This window comes from Malania oleifera, chromosome 10 (assembly GCF_029873635.1).
Source record: "Malania oleifera isolate guangnan ecotype guangnan chromosome 10, ASM2987363v1, whole genome shotgun sequence".
In the NCBI taxonomy this organism is placed as follows: Eukaryota; Viridiplantae; Streptophyta; class Magnoliopsida; order Santalales; family Ximeniaceae; genus Malania; species Malania oleifera.
The window spans coordinates 17,657,007-17,672,085 of NC_080426.1; positions in this window are offsets into that span (position 1 = coordinate 17,657,007).

The following is a 15,079-nucleotide window of genomic DNA, read 5'->3' on the forward strand; positions in this document are numbered from 1 at the left end:
TAGTTAGCTAGGCCTAAGAAAGATCGCAGTTCTCTAACGGATGTAGGAGCTCGCCACTCATTGATGGTTTGTACTTTAGCTGAATCCATCCGTATTTGACCCTCCTCAATGATATGCCCAAAGAATTTAATACGCTTTTGAGCGAAAGCACACTTCTCCCCTTTTACATATAACTGATTTTCTTCGAGTTTTTGAAAAACCTTCCGAATGTGATCTTTATGTTCTTCTAAGGATGCGCTGAAAACCACTATGTCATCAAGGTAAACAACCACAAACTAATCAAGGTAGTCCCAAAAAACCTAATTCATTAGAGAACAAAAGGTAGCGAGTGCATTTGTTAGCCCAAAAGGCATGACAAGGAATTCAAATACTCCATACCAGGTGACACAAGTGGTCATAGGTTCATCTCCCTCTACAATGCGCACTTGATGATATCCCGATCTCAAGTCCAATTTAGTGAAATATATAGCTGTACTTAACTGGTCAAAAACATCAGCAATCAGTGGAATGGGATACTTGTTGCGAACCGTCACCTTTTTAAGAGCACGATAATCTACACACAAGCGCAAACTACCATCTTGTTTCTTTTGGAATAACACTGGAGCCCCAAAAGGTGCTTTTGAAGGACGGATGAACCCTGCTGCAATTAGATCATTCAGTTGCCTTCTAAGTTCAGCTAACTCAGGCGGCGCCATTCGATAAGGGGCACGTGTTGGTGGCTTTACTCCTGGCAAAAGCTCAATTTCGTGGTCAATCTGTCGTCGAGGTGGTAAAACCCTAGGTAGCTGTTTCGAGATTTACCTCCTTGAACTCTTCTAAAACTTCCTTAATCTCAACTGGATATTTTTTTATCTCTTCATCTCCTGAGACTATCGATAGAACCACGAAAGAAGGTTTCCCCCGTTTTACTCCCTTTTTGAATTGGAGGGCTGAAAGCAACTTCTTCTCATCGAAATTGTTGTAGGCTACGGGGACCGCACAAGGTGTACTTCCCATTATCACAAGACAATCTGCAGCTGGGATCGGCATTGAGCGTGTCACTTTAAGAAAATCCATCCCCAATACCACGTCAAAGTCATCGAGGGGTGCCACGGTGAAATCAACTGTTCCAGACCATGACCCCATTTGGCATGCCACTTTAGGTGCCACCCCCACCGTGGTTAACGCTTGAGAATTCTCTGCTTTTAACTTGCCCACATCCTTATCTACTTGTAATTCTAACCGTTGGGTTTCTGAATCAGCAATGAAATTGTGGGTGGCCCCTGTATTAATCATGGCCTTGATTTTCCTTCCATTCACAAGTATATCAACGTACGTTAACCCCTTCTCCTGAGACTTGTTGGTAACTACTTGGCGCTCTAATGCCCCCAAAAATCTCAATGCTCCCACCATATTCTGTTGTTCTTCTCGAGTTGTTGTCGGGGTTTCGGTTTCCCCTCGAAGGGCCTTTAAAGCATTCAAAGCCTTTCGTTCAGGGCACTCCGCCACTCGATGCGGTCCCATGCAAAGAAAACAAGAGACAGGTCGACGCTCTCCACCCCCTGTTCGTCCGCCCCTCCACTCCTTATTCATGGGCGCTCTTTTATCTTTCCAAGAACTATTTGTCTCCCTATCCCTTCCCCCATTTTTGGGTTTATACACTTTACTGGGCCTGAAATCATTATTGGCCTACGTAGGGAAATTTCGCTTCTCAGAATTGTCTGAAAAATCATCCAACCGTTTAGCAGCCGCAAGGGCAGAAGAGAGATCATTGGCAACTTGCCGACACAGTTCATTCCTTGGTGTCACGGTCCGACTATTTTCACACCGTTGTGAAGGGCTGTGCAACGGTAGCTAAAGCACTCTTGTTTTAACTAGCCAGCCTATCGTTTCCCAACATTCATCCATGAAGCACTTTCAGTAGCATTCATTCAAATAGAAGCGGAAACAGTAATCAATTTATGAAAGTCGTGGCAAGCAAGCAGTAAACATTGAAGCAAACGTAATTCATTAACAAATCCTCCGTTGACATTGTGTACTTAGCGAGGGAGGCAAGTAGGCTAAGCACATTGACAATTGCTAGTGAGTTTTACAATGATTGATGAACACTCACCCTCCCTTAAAGAGGTTTTCATGTAATTATCATCCTGGCACTAGGAAACATCAAAGTGATCGAGGAGTCATATTGCCTTATTTGGCATACAAAGACACTACTAGCAGAAAATAACTCAACATTAGTATTTACATGATGGAAACCCATCCCAAGCACACGAGATAAGCGGTCACAAGTAAGCATAATGCCCTGAACAAGCTTAGCTCGTGACATTCTCCCCCACTTATGCGGTCGACGTCCTCGTAGACTTTTGGCGGTAGGTACACTTCAAATTTGTCCACGAACGATTGAATATCTTCCGCAGAAATCCAGCTGATATCTTTGTCATCAAGGCATTTCCACTTCACTAGGAACTTCTGTCGCTTCTTCCTTGAGGATGTAAGCTTTCTGTCTGCAAGGATCTCTTCAACGTCATGTCTGTCAGGTTGCACTATCTTCAACTCTGCTCTATTGGACTGACTTCTGCTCGGGTCATTTGTGTTGGCGTTGAATGGCTTGAGGCAGCTGACATGAAACTGCGGGCTTCTCCCCTTATCTGCCCTCTTCTTCATCTACTCAGAAGCTTTCTCCAGATAGGCTTGGCCAAACTTTGCATTTTGTCTTCCTTCACTGGTGAAGATGTATGCCCTGAGACTCTTTCGTCCGTATGGCTTGCCCACTGTGTGAGGTAATAGCGGCAGCTGGCCTGTAACAAGCTCAAAAGGGCTCTTGTTGGTTGTTGAGCGCCTTTGGGCGTTACCACAGAACGGAGCCACATCAAGTAGTTGCACGCCATTCTTCTGGTTGTCATTGACGAAATGGCACAAGTACTAATCTAGCAGCTCTCTGAATCTCTTCATCTATCTATCTGTCTGTCGGTAAGAACTCGAAGAGATGTCAATGTGTGACCTGAATATCCTGAAAAATTCTGTCAAGAAGTTGTCAGTGAACATTAAGTCTCAGTCACAAATAATAACTTGGGGAACACCCCAATGTTTCACAATAGTCACAAGGAACAATTGTGTTGTCTCCTTTGCCGAACAGTACTTTGGTGCGGCCATGAAAGTACCATACTTCTTCCGCTCCCCCTTGTCTTGTTGGCAAGTGAGACAAGCTTTGGTATAATCAACCACATCATCTCCCGTGTGCGGCCAATAATACCTCCCCAGTAGTTTTGTCATTGGAGTCATTCTCCACGAATACCCCTCAACGAACTTCCTGCAGTATTTAGTAAGGCCAAGAAAGGAACGCAACTCATTCACTGTCGTGGGGATCTTCCGTTTTTGAATCATCATTACCTTCTCCATACCCCTCCGGATACGACCTTGTTCAACCACTTGACCAAGGAATTTATTGCTTCGCCGAGCAAAAGAGAAATTCTCCTTCTTCACATCCAGACTGTTTCCCCTCAGCCTGTCGAACACCTTCCGTAGATGCTCTTCATGTTTCCTCTGAAACAACACCGATGCTCCCAACTGTGTTTTGGAAGGGTGAACACATCCACTTCCAATTCATCAAGTTGCTTCCCCAACTCTACTATCTCTCGAGGCGCAATCCGACGTGGCCGTTTAGCAGGTGGTTTCACTTCTGATAACAACTCGATCTCATCTTCCACAGTCCGTCGTGAAGGCAAATTGTGAGGCGGCTTATCCGGCAACACCTCCTTATACTCATCCAACACCGCTTGGATGGTCGTCGGCTCCAGTTGTTGGCCTACTTCTTTGTCTACCACCACCATGGCTAGACGTGTCTGTTCACCCTGACCCAATCCCTCATTGAGTTGTATGACTGAAAGGGACTTCCCGTCGTCTCCTTTCGTTGCAACGACTTGCACCATGCATGAGTGATCTCCCATCAGACACAGGGAACTAGCCGAAGGCATCAGCACTGCCCTCGTCCCCCTTAGGAACTCCATTCCTAGAATGGCTGGAAAGTTATCCAATGGCACCGCTGTGAAATTCGCATGACCTTCCCACTGCCCAAGCTTTACAGTCACTTACTTGGCTACTCCCAAAGTAGGCTGGGTTACATAGTTAACTGCTTTCACGCGTCCTGTATCCTTCTCTAAGGATAAGTTGAGTCTCCTTGCTTCCAACTGCGAAACAAAATTATGAGTAGCCTCCGTATCCACCATAGCGTGAGTACTCTTTCCATTTATCCTCAAGTCCACAAACATTAACCCATTTGCTCGTGTAACTTTTGATGTTTTTTCCTGCTTTTCCAATGCGCTCACCAGCCGCACTGAACCCACCCTCAGGGCATCATCCTCTTCCTCCTCGCTTTCCACCCCTTTTCCCGAAGTAGAAGCTTCTTAGGCATTGAGTAATCTCTTGTGTTGACACTCGCTCATTTTGTGATATCCACCACACAAGTAGCATGAAACTCTTTCCCTTTCCATTGGGTGTGTTGAACCCTTGAGACGACGAAGCTTCCTTTGAGGTTGATGATTCAGAGTCGGCTCCCCCACTCTTGGGTTTGCCATTCTTGAAAGACGTTCCACTGTTTCCCTCTCCGCCAAACCATTTGGACGAAGCGGTATCATCACCAGCATGGTCAATCAAGCGTTCTACAGCCGCTTGTGTAGTTGACACTTGAACCCTTTTCCTATGAAGTTCAGTTCTTGCCCACGGTTTCATCCCCTCAAGAAAATAGAACAACTTGTCCTTCTCTGACATATCCCGAATATCCAACATTAAAGCAGAAAATTGTTTCATATATTCGCTGATCAACCCCGTATGCTTGAGATCTCTCAGTTTTCTCCTTGCATTATACTCAACATTTTCAGGAAAGAATTGGGCCTTGAGCTCTCTCTTCAAGTCTGCCCAATTATCGATTATGCAACGTCCAGTTTCAATCTTTTGGTACTTGGTACGCCACCATAGTTTGGCATCACCAACCAAGTACATGGTCGCAGTATCAACTTTTGCCTGTTCTGAGGCCATCATATTAAACAAGAAGTTCTTTAACTCCTTGGCATCTCGGGCACCCCCATACGTCCTGGGTTTTGGTACCTTGGTCATGCTAACTCCCGGAGTGTTGGAGTTCCCCATAGCAAGAACCATCAGATTCACCTTTGCATCCAGATCAGCCATCCGCAACTGCAAAGTTTCAACTCTGTGGCGAAAGTCCTCTGACATGTCGCCTATCGAATCTGCTTGATGTTTTTGTGATCCCATCACCTCATCAACAAGTTCTCTCATCTGGGCCACCTCCGCGGCCATAGTGTTGGTTGTTGTCTCAACTTGTGCTTCCAGCACACTGATCCTCTTAGCAGTGTTTGGTGCCATGGTCACTTACCAAAGCTTTTCCAAATCCAACAAAGAAGGCAATCGAATTCACGTAGCAACTCAACCTTAGGCTCTCATCAAGTGTCACCGACTTGGCTCTGATGCCAAATGTCACGGTCCGACTATTTTCACACCGTTGTGAAGGGCCGTGCGGCGCTAGCTAAAGCACTCTTGTTTTAACTAGCCAGCCTATCGTTTCCCAACATTCATCCATGAAGCACGTTCAGTAGCATTCATTCAAATAGCAGCGAAAACAGTAATCAATTCATGAAAGTCGTGGCAAGCAAGCAGTAAACATTGAAGCAAATGTAATTCATTAACAAATCCTCCGTTGACATTTTGTACTTAGCGAGGGAGGCAAGTAGGCTAAGCACGTTGACAATTGCTAGTGAGTTTTACAATGATTGATGAACACTCACCCTCCCCTAAAGAGGTTTTTATGCAATTATCATCCTGACACTAGGAAACATCAAAGTGACCGAGGAGTCATACTGCCTTATTTGGCATACGAAGACACTACTAGTAGAAAATAACCCTACACTAGTATTTACATGATGTAAACCCATCCCAAGCACACGAGATAAGCAGTCACAGGCAAGCATAATGCCCTGAACAAGCTTAGCTCGTGACACTTGGCCATGTCTTCAAACCCCGAAGAAAATGAAACAGTCTATCCGATTCGGTCATGTCTATGATGTCCAACATCAAGGCTTGGTATTCTCGTACATAACTCCTTATTGAGTCGGTCTGTTGCAGTTCCATTACTTTGCACTTTGTATGTATTCCACATTTTCTGGATAGAATTGGGTCTTTAACGCCTATTTCAACCCCTCCCAAGTGTTAATAACACATCCATTGTGCTGAATATCATTCCATTTAGTTTTCCACCACAATTTTGCATCCCCAACCAGGTAAATCGTTGCCATATTTACCCGGTCCACTTCTAGATCCACTCGTGAGCACGTGAAGTAGTGCTCCATATCAAAGAAGAAATTGTCCAGCTCCTTTGCATCTCGCGTACCCCTAAAGCTTTTAGGTTCCGGTACCTTCAATCGAAAACCCTCACTTGGATTTGCAACCGGCCTTCGAGCTATCTGTGCCACTGCATTCACTTTCACCGTCAACTCTTGTAAATCCCTCTGCACTTGATCCACAGCCCTTTGGACATTGCCCATCTCCTTCAAATCTTCCTTCAAAGCAGTAATAGATTCCTTAACATCTTTTGCAAGGAAATTAAAATTATCCGTTAGCTCCCGTAAGGAGGCCTCAAGCTCTATTGGCTCTCCCCGTTGGGACGAAAGAGATGGCAATATGCCCTCAATACATTCCAGCCTACTCTCAAAGGCTTCCAACTGCTCAATACTCTTCTGGAAGGCCTCAAGCTCTCTTGGCCTTTTCTCCAGGGATTTCACACGTGGAATGAATTTTTCAAGTTCCTCAAGTCTCTCTCCAAATTTTGATACCCCATAGAGATTTTCTCTAGGGTTTTCTTCAGCGGCCTCAAGCTCTATTGGCACGTCTTTCTCCTTTATCAATGTTGCCACCAACCCTTGGAGTTCACCGCACGTTGTCTCTAGGGTTACAAGTTTTGTCTCAAGCGCCTTAATGCGCTCCACTTTTCCTGATTTGTTTCTCATATTACCACTCATGGTGCTTGCACACATTGTGCTATGATACCAACTATCACGGACTCCCAAAATGGGACTCAAGTAAGGGCCGTGTGGCACTCGTTGAGAGCTCTCCCTCGACAAGTCAGCCAAATCTCACACGTTCAAGCCTGCAAGCTCGAGCACCAAGTGAGTCTCAATACTCAGGGAAAATAAGGAACAATAGGATTTCACACGAGCAATATATTCTTACACACCGAATAAGACTATAACAATTAGAGACATCACAATTCAAGGCAACAAAACACAACAATGAAAAGAACTACTTGTATGATTCAACTACAAGAGAATCACCATGCAAACGATAACATAGATAATCATATATTCATTCTAAATCCCTACAGAATACAATTATAGCAGTATCTCTCTCTCTCTCTCTCTCTCTCTTTTCCCCATTACATTGTCACTCCCTAACATTAAGCTTAACTTTTATTGTTAAACTAGACCTCATGTAATGGATGAACTAAGTGTAAAGTGGAAATACAATTTCAATTTTATTTTATTTTTTTTTTAAAAAGAGGCTTTTCGGGGACTTCATAAGAAAATCATGCTCATTGAAGTTTGCTGTCCCAAATTGAACTGTGAAGGCACATTAAACTCGGATTTTGGAATTGGATGATTTATTTTATTTTTTCTACGTCTGGGGCTCTGATTTGCGAAATGAATGCCTACTTGATGCAATGCATGTATATGCTAACGTCTGACGATTGAACGAAAATTGTAAGTAGTATGAGTTTCCTGGATCAAACAACAAAGGAGGTAGCCTAGTATGAGCTCATTGCATTAGTTTGATTATGTTTTCATGTGTATGATGTCATTGCATTATTTCTGTATAATTGGGAATGCTTAGTTATTTTTCCCTAATATGTATATGTAATTGTAAAATACTGCTTGCATAGTCTCAACGTATACTGTTGCGCATGAAATTTTCAAAAATATTGTTATTGATTGCTAATAAAAATTGTTTTCCTTGAACAGGTGAAAGCATAGATGGGTATACTCGATTTTTAGAGGATATCACTAAAATTTTTACAATTATTCGATGTAGTGTGAATGTAGACAATTGTGTATGAAAGTTGTGAAAATACTATTATCGATTGTTGATAAAATTTTTTTTCTTTGAAAAGGTGCAAGTATGGATGGGTATACTCGATTTTAGGACGAGACTTGGGCAAAATTTTTCTTGTAATTCGATGAAGTGTGAATATGGACAGTTGTGTGTTGAAAGTTGTTAAAATATTGTTATCGATTGCGGATGAAAATTATTTTCTTTGAGTTGGTGCAAGCATGGATGGGTATACTCGATTTTTAGAGGATACTTTGTTGAAATTTTTACAGTAATTCAATGTAGTGTGAATGTGTATAGTTATGTATGAGAGTTTTGAAAATACTTTTATCGATTGCCAATGATAATTGTTTTCCTTGAACAGGTGCCAGCATGGATGGATATACTCAATTTTATGAGGAGATTCTACCCTAATTTTTACTGTAATTCGATATAGTGTGAATGTATACAATTCTGTATAAAAGTTGTGAAAATACTTTTATTGATTGCTGATGAAAATTATCATTTTGTTTCCTTCTATGACTTGATGAAGTGATGTGATATTCCTAGACTAAATTTGATGTCATGAATGTGTTGCATTTCATGAAAATAAAATGTTCTTACAAAGTAGGTACATGATTCTTGGTTTTGATTTTCATGATGATGTATGTGTGAAATACGAGGCCAATGAAGTGATATATGGAAACACTAATCTTAAACTAAACTAGATGCAAGTGACAATTCTATGCAAATGAAAATGTCATACTTGATGTAAATGATTTACTTAATGCAGATAAGGTTAAGCTTAACTGTTATTCTTGAACTAGACCTCATGTAATGGATGAACTAAGTGTAAAGTGGAAATCCAATTTCAATTTTATTTTATTTTATTTTAAAAAAGAGGCTTTTCAAGGATTTCATAAGAAAATCATGCTCATTGAAGTCTGCTGTCCCTAATTGAACTGTGAAGGCACATTAGCCTCGGACTTTTGAATTGGATGATATCTTTTATTTTCCTACATTTGAGGCTCTGATTTGCAAAATGAATGTCTACTTGATGCAATGCATGTATATGCTAACGTTTGAGGATTGAATGAAAATTGTAAGTAGTATGAATTTTCTAGATGAAACAGCAAAGGAGGTGGCGTAGTATGAACTCATTGCATTAGTTTGATTATGTTTTCATGTGTATGATATCATTGCATTATTTCTGTATAATCTGAAATGTTTAGTTGTTTTTCCCTAATATGTATATGTAATTGTAAAATACTGTTTGCATAGTCTCAACGTATACTGTTGCACATGAAATTTGCGAAAATATTGTTATTGATCGCTAATAAAAATTGTTTTCCTTGAACAGGTGAAAGCATAGATGGGTATAGTCGATTTTTAGAGGATATCGCTAAAATTTTTACAGTAATTCGATGTAGTGTGAATGTAGACAGTTGTGTATGAAAGTTGTGAAAATACTGTTATCGATTGTTGATTAAATTTTTTTTCTTTGAACAGGTGCAAGCATGGATGGGTATACTCGATTTTAGGACAAGACTTGGGCAAAATTTTTCTTGTAATTCAATGAAGTGTGAATATGGACAGTTGTGTGTTGAAAGTTGTTAAAATATTGTTATCGATTGCGGATGAAAATTATTTTCTTTGAATAGGTGCAAGCATGGATGGGTATACTTGATTTTTAGAGGATACTTTGTCGAAATTTTTACAGTAATTCAATGTAGTGTGAATGTGTACAGTTATGTATGAGAGTTTTGAAAATACTTTTATCGATTGCCAATGATAATTGTTTTCTTTGAACAGGTGCCAGCATAGATGGGTATGCTCGATTTTAAGAGGACATTCTACCCTAATTTTTACTGTAATTCGATACAGTGTGAATGTATACAATTCTGTATGAAAGTTGTGAAAATACTTTTATTGATTGCTGATGAAAATTATGATTTTGTTTCCTTCTATGCCTTGATGAAGTGATGTGATATTCCTAGACTAAACTTGATGTCATGAATGTGTTGCATATCATGAAAATAAAATGTTCTTACAAAGTAGGTACATGATTCTTGGTTTTGATTTTCATGATGATGTATGTGTGAAATACGATGCCAATGAACTAATATATGGAAACACTAATCTTAAACTAAACTAGATGCAAGTGACGATTCTATACAAATGAAAATGTCGAACTTGATGTAAATGATTTACTTAATGTAGATAAAGTTAAGCTTAACTATTATTCTTGAACTAGACGTCATGTAATGGATGAACTAAGTGTATAGCGGAAATCTAATTTCAATTTTATTTTATTTTATTTAAAAAAAGAGGTTTTTCAAGGATTTCATAAGAAAATCATGTCCATTGAAGTCTGCTGTCCCAAATTGAACACTGAAGGCACATTAGCCTCAGATTTTGGAATTGGATGATTTCGTTTATTTTCTTGACATTTTAGGCTTTGATTTGCAAAATGAATGCCTACTTGATGCAATGCATATATATGCTAACGTTTGAGGATTGATCGAAAATTTTAAGTAGTATGAGTTTCCTGGATCAAACGACAAAGGAGGTAGCCTAGTAAGAGCTTATTGCATTAGTTTGATTATGTTTTAATGTGTATGATATCATTGCATTATTTCTGTATAATTGGGAATGTTTAGTTGTTTTTCCCTAATATGTATATGTAATGTAAAATACTTTTTGCATAGTCTCATCGTATACTGTTGTGCATGAAATTTGCGAAAATATTCTTATTGATTGCTAATAAAAGTTGTTTTCCTTGAACAGGTGAAAGCATAGATGGGTATACTTGATTTTAAAAGGATATTGCGAAAATTTTTATAGTAATTTGATGTAGTGTGAATGTAGATAGTTGTATTTGAAAGTTTTGAAAATACTGTTATCAATTGCCGATGAAAAATTTTTTCTTTGAACAGGTGCAAGCATGGACGGGTATACTAGATTTTAAGAGGAGACTCGGGCAAAATTTTTGTTGTAATTTGATGTAGTGTGAATGTGGATGAATGTGTATGAAAGTTGTTAAATTATTGTTATCTATTGCGGATGCAAATTATTATGTTTGAATAGGTGCCAGCTAGGATGGGTATACTCGATTTTTAGAGGATACTCTACCGAAATTTTTACAGTAATTCAATGTAGTGTGAATGCGTACAGTTATGTATGGGAGTGGTGAAAATACTGTTATCGATTGCCAGTGAAAATTGTTTTCTTTGAATAGGTGCCAGCATGGATGGGTATACTTGATTTTAAAAAGAGATTCTTCCTAAATTTTTACTTTAATTCGGTGTAGTGTGAATGTATACAATTTTGTATGGAAGTTGTGAAAATACTTTTATCGATTGTTGATGAAAATTATGTTTTTGTTTCCTTCTTAGCCTTGATGAAGCGATGTGATGTTTTTAGACTAAATTTGATGTCATGAACGTGTTGTATTTCATGAAAATTAAATGTTCTTTAAAGGTAGGTACATGAAGCTTGGTTTTGATTTTCATGATGATATATGTGTGAAATATGATGGCTGAAATGATATATAGAAACACTAATCTTAAACTAAACTAGATGCAAGTGACAATTCTATGCAAATGAAAATGTCAGACTTGATGTAGATGATTTACTTAATGCAGGTAAGGTTAAGCTTAACTGTTATTCTTGAACTAGACCTCATGTTATGGATGAACTAAGTGTAAAGTTGAAATGCAATTTCAATTTTTTTTTTAATTTTTTTTTTATAAAGGGGCATTTGAAGGATTTGATAAGAAAATCATGCTCATTGAAGTGGCTGTCCCAAATTGAACTGTGAATGCACATTAGCCTCGGATTTTTGAATTGGATGATTTCTTTTATTCTTTTGACATTTGGGGCTCTGATTTGCAAAATGCATGCCTACTTGATGCAATGCATGTATATGCTAACATTTGAGGATTGAATGAAAATTGTAAGTAGTATGAGGTCCCTTGATCAAACGACAAAGGAGGTGGCCTAGTATGAGCTCATTGCATTATTTTGATTATGTTTTCCCGTGTATGATATCATTGCATTATTTCTGTATAATTGGGAATGTTTAGTTGTTTTTCCCTAATATGTAAATGTAACTGTAAAATATTGCTTGCATTGTCTCAACGTATACTGTTGCGCATGAAATTTGCGAAAATGTTGTTATTGATTGCTAATAAAAATTGTTTTCCTTAAACAGGTGAAAGCATAGATGGGTATACTCGATTTTAAGTGGATATTTCAAAATTTTTTACAGTAATTCAATGTAGTGTGAATGTAAACAGTTGTGTGTGAAAGTTGTGAAAATATTATTATCGATTATTGAAGAATTTTTTATTTTTGTAAACAGGTGCAAGCATGGATGGGTATACTCGATTTTGAGACGAGACTCGAGCAAAATTTTTATTGTAATTCGATGTAGTGTGAATGTGGACAGTTGTGTGTGGAAGGTCATAAAATGTTCCTATTGATTGCAGATGACAATTATTTTCTTGGAATAGGTGCAAGCATGGATGGGTATACTCGATTTTTAGAGGATACTTTGCCGAAATTTTTACAGTAATTCAATGTAATGTGAATGTCTACAATTATGTATGAGAGTTGTGAAAATACTGTTATCGATTGCCAATGAAAATTGTTTTCTTTGAGCCGGTGCCAGCATGCAGGGTTATATTCGATTTTAAGAGGCGATTTTTCATTAATTTTTACTGTAGTTCGATGTAATGTGAATGTATACAATTGTGTGTAAAAGTTGTTAAAATACTTTTATCGATTGTTGATGAAAATTATCTCTTTGTTTCCTTGTAATCCTTGATTAAGTGATGTGATATTCTTAGACTAAATTTGATGTCATGGACGTGTTGTATTTCATGAAAATAAAATGTTCTTTCAAAGTAGGTGCATGATGTTTGGTTTTGATTTTCATGATGATGCATGTGTGAAATAGGATGCCAATGAAATGATATATCGAAACACTAATCTTAAACTAAACTAGATGCAAGTGACAATTCTATGCAAATGAAAATGTCAGACTTGATGTAAATGATTTACTTAATGCAGATAAGGTTAAGCTTAACTGTTATTCTTGAACTAGATCTCATGTAATGGATGAACTAAGTGTAAAGTGGAAATGTAATTTCAATTGTATTTTTATTTTTTATTTATAAAGGGGCTTTTGGAGGACCTCACAAGAAAATCATGCTCATTGAAGTATGTTTTCCCAAATTAAACTGTGAAGGCACATTAGCCTTGGATTTTGGAATTGGATGATTTCTTTTATTTTCTTGACATTTTGGGCTCTGATATGCAAAATGAATGGCTATTTGATGCAATGCATGTATATGCTAACGTTTGCGAATTGAAATAAAATTGTAAGTAGTATGAGTTTCCTGGATGAAACGACAAAGGAGGTGGCCTAGTATGAGCTCATTGCATTTGTTTGATAATGTTTTCATGTGTATGATGTCATTCAATTATTTCTGTATAATTGGGAATGTTTAGTTTGTTTCCCCTAATATGTATATGTAATTGTAAAATACTTCTTGTATAGTCTCAACGTATACTGTTGCGCATGAAATTTTCGAAAATATTGTTATTGATAGCTAATAAAAATTGTTTTCCTTGAACAAGTGAAAGCATAGATGGGTATACTCGATTTTAAGAGGATACTGTCAAAATTTTTACAGTAATTTGATATAGTGTGAATGTAGACAGTTTTGTTTGAAAGTTTTGAAAATACTGTTATCAATTACCGATGAAAATTTTTTTCTATGAACAGGTGCAAGCATGGACGGGTATACTCAATTTTAAGAGGAGACTCGGGCAAAATTTTTGTTGTAATTTGATGTAGTGTGAATGTGGATAAATGTATATGAAAGTTGTTAAATTATTGTTATCTATTGCGGATGCGAATTATTTTCTTTGAATAGGTGCCAGCTAGGATGGGTATACTCAATTTTTAGAGGATACTCTACTGAAATTTTTTCAGTAATTCAATGTAGTGTGAATGCGTACAGTTATGTATGGGAGTGGTGAAAATACTGTTATCGATTGCCAGTGAAAATTGTTTTCTTTGAATAGGTACGAGTATGGATGGGTATTCTTGATTTTAAAATGAGATTCTTCTTAAATTTTTAATTTAATTCGGTGTTGTGTGACTATGTACAATTTTGTACGAAAGTTGTGAAAATGCTTTTATCGATTGCTGATGAAAATTATGTTTTTGTTTCCTTCTAAGCCTTGATGAAGTTATGTGATATTCCTAGACTAAATTTGATGTCATGAACGTGTTGTATATCATGAAAATAAAATGTTCTTTAATAGTAGGTACATGATGCTTTGTTTTGGTTTTCATGATGATGTATGTGTGAAATACGATGCCAATGAAATGATATATGGAAACACTAATTTTAAACTAAACTAGATGCAAGTGACAATTCTATGCAAAGGAAAATGTTAGACTTGATGTAAATGATTTACTTAATGCAGATAAGGTTAAACTGTGAAGTCTGCTACCCCAAATTGAACTCTGAAGGTACATTTGCCTCGAATTTTGGAATTGGATGATTTCTTTTATTTTCTTGACATTTGGGGCTCTGATTTGCAAAATGTATACCTACTTGATGCAATGCATGCATATGCTAACATTTGAGGATTGAATTAAAATTGTAAGTATTATGATTTTCCTAGATCAAACGACAAAGGAGGTGGCCTAGTATGAGCTTATTGCTTTATGATGATTATGTTTTCATGTGTATGATATCATTGCATTATTTGTGTATAATTGGGAATGTTTAGTTGTCTTTCCCTAATATGTATATGTAATTGTAAAATACTGCTTGCATAGTCTTAATGTATACTGTTGCGCCTGAAAGTTGTGAAAATATTGTTATTGATTGCTGATGAAAATTATTCTTTTTGAACAGGTGCAAGCATAGATGGGTAACTCGATTTTAAGAGGATACTGCCGAAATTTTTATAGTAATTTGATGTAGTG